A 3096-nucleotide genomic window follows, 5' to 3' on the forward strand; every position below is an offset into this window, starting at 1 on the left:
CAAACCAATGGGTGACGTCATTGCTGGTTGCCACTTAGTTTCTACAGTAGCTCAGAATGTACTAACCAAGCACTGTTTCTAAAGAAGGTCGATCATGTTTTCCACGAGTTTTACGGCCACCATAGATTCTCTTACTCCCTTGGAAGGAGGGGGTGAGGCGAGTGGTTCTCGGTTGGTTACAATCTGCAACCTGACCACTGGATGCCACTAAATCCTACACACTGCTCCTTTAAACATACAGTACGAAGACTGCTCAGGTGTTATTACATTTTAGGAAAATATTTCTTTGCTTTCTTTTTGCGATTTAAATGTGAATTTTAAAATTTGTTTTATGTTTGTCCGTGGAAATAGCCTACAAAGCTGCAGCCCGAAGATCTTTTGTTTTAACTAAGCTAAGCTTTTTATGCTAATTTAAGACTGCTGGCTGTCGCTTCATAAAGAGGATAAGCATGTTTCCCAAAACATTCCCAAAACAATTCTTTTAACACACGTAAAAACAGTTTTACAGTAAAATTAAAAAAAAAAAAAAAAGTTATTTTATAACAAATAAAAGACCATGTGAAAATACAGAGAATAAAAAAGAAAAACTTAGACTGCAGCCTACATTAAGAAATTTCTTTTCATTAAGAAAATTTGTGGCTAAAGCAACATCCCTCAGGCTCAGAGATTTAATTTAGAAGTTGACTGTGTTCAACTGAATTTTGCAAAATGAATATGAGTACGTTTACGTAAAGAAACCCTACACTGAGGGCAGCAAATTACCTACAGTATGTGCACACACAGAGCTCAGCACACTAGAGCAGTGTTGTTTGGAGGTTACCAGGCTTGTAGTTGCCTGCGTCGGGTCAACGCACATTTCTTTTCGAGGTGACAAGCAGTGGGGCTGACATGTTCAGAGCTGTTTCACTTTGTTTCCTTTTTATACACAAACAACGTTCCACTGTCATCACTCCATCCTTCAAATACCAAAGGGCCCCCTTAGGAGTATGGTCTCAGTGTTGGCCTCAAGTCGGGCCCCATGATTCCTCGCCTGGAAAGCACGTCCCCAAGGAGGGAACTTTTACTGAATTCAAGCTCAGAGATTTTCTTCTCTCCAGGTTTCCTCTTTGCAGTTTCTCATCCAAAATAACAAAATCTACCAAAACATACTCTATCTGATGGAAATGAGCATTATCTGCTAATCTTATTGCCATTACTACATTCTCACAGCCTCTTTGTTGCCTTCAGAGGGTCACTGCCCACTTTCCCCTCATGCCTTGTGACATTAGGGTTGCATTACACTCAGACTGACATAGCAACACACTCTTCCTGATAATATTTTACAACAGGTAGTCAATCTCTCACCCTGTAAAGCTGCTGGTCTGTGTCAGTGTACGTCAGTGTGAGTTTTCTCACAGGTTATCACTCTCACAGCTGTTTTTTCTTGTTCTCTGGCTGTAATTTAAGATACTGTGATGATAATGGATTTAACAGTTTCTTTTAAGCAGCACTCTAACCAGATGTGCTCAGCAGCCTCAGGACGGTCTGCTAAGTATCACATCTTAATTTCGTCTGAGGTGGTCCTTTATTTTCAGCCAGGTAAGGCTCACCTGGAGGTCCTTGCCACACCTTCTAAGTACCCTTTCCAGTCATAAACTTCACTTGGCAGTTTGTAGCCTACCCCTATTTAGGGTTAGCCTGGTGTTCCCAGACCTAAATTAATTGCTTGAATACATGCATCTGGAGCTATGCTCCACAGAGAATAGTTTTCATTCACTGATTTTGAAACCGTTGCAGCAGCCTTCAACCAATCATCATTTACCACCATACACCATATGTTGTGTGCTTACACTCTACCACTGCCGCCATTGTTGGAACTTCGTCATTGTCATTGCACGTAGGAACCCGCACCGGCCGCTGATTTGTCCGCCCTTCAGAGGTCCAAATTTGGTATTATTCAAGTGGGTCAGGCTCTGCGCTGCGGTGGATAAATGAACTGTGCCGGGTAGCGGTGGCTCTTACGCAGCTGTTGGTCTGATGTTTGTCCAAAATACAGATGAGGTAAACTAAAAAAAAAAAAAAAAAAAAAGAAGCTAAACCCTTAGGAGCCTCAGGTGAAACAAGTCTCGTGTTTTTAAGGATTACAGAGCTGCTTTATAGCCATGAGTTTTAAGGTAAATCTCTTATTTCTAAAGAATTTAGCTGAATCATGCAGGATATTTTTTCAGGTAACAAATAAATAAGTAAATAAAATAAAAGAAGAGCCTGAGGAGATCTTCAAGATTAAAAACTGTTTGAGTGGAGGAAAAAAAAAATCCAATACAATCGAACCTGTTGTAATGTGTTGGTAAAGCTCGGAAGCACTTGGTCAGGTACGAACACATAAATATGACAGAGAGCTATATTCACTGTTTCTATTGCTTACAAAGAGGACGTCAGTTGAGTAGTTGGTCCTTCAGTGTGGCCCAGGACACATTTGGCTTCACACTGCTGAAAGAACGTCTGAGCAGACCGGACCTCAATGCGTCCTGGGTGCGTTCCCACCTGTACTTTTAGCTGACCACTTGTGATCCGATCTCCTGGGATGGATGTCAATGCCAGGTGTGCCGGGGGTCATAACCTCTCTCCTCTTCTTACTCTCAACCCAAGAGTACACAAATGTGCTAATAAACTAATTTTCTAATCTTAGTCCAAGCCTCAATTCTCTCGTATTCAGTGCATTTCACCTGACATTACAGCAATAGCTCGACAACTTGGGAAATATGCTTATTTACTGTCTTTGCAAGAGTTAGATGAGAACATTGATAGCAATTTTACATTTGTATGTTAAATATAAATATGCAGCCAAGAGATGGTTAGCTTTACTAAGCACAAAGACTGAAACTGGCAAACAGCTAAATTCACGTATCTCATATGACGTCCAAAACCCAAAATGGGAGAAACGACTTCCTAAAGTCTTTGTCATCACCATAAATGTTGGACTGAAGAGGTGCTTGTAGGCAGATGTTTCTTTTTTTTCTTCTTTTTTTAACCTTTGTCAGAAGCCAAGGTAACGGCTTGCTGGCCAGAGCTTTTTATTTAAAAAATATACATAAGAGTGGTATCGAGCTTCTCATC

Source organism: Embiotoca jacksoni, unplaced genomic scaffold, assembly GCF_022577435.1.
Source record: "Embiotoca jacksoni isolate LCO1_2020_lvr unplaced genomic scaffold, fEmbJac1.0.p SCAF_23, whole genome shotgun sequence".
Taxonomy (NCBI): domain Eukaryota; kingdom Metazoa; phylum Chordata; class Actinopteri; family Embiotocidae; genus Embiotoca; species Embiotoca jacksoni.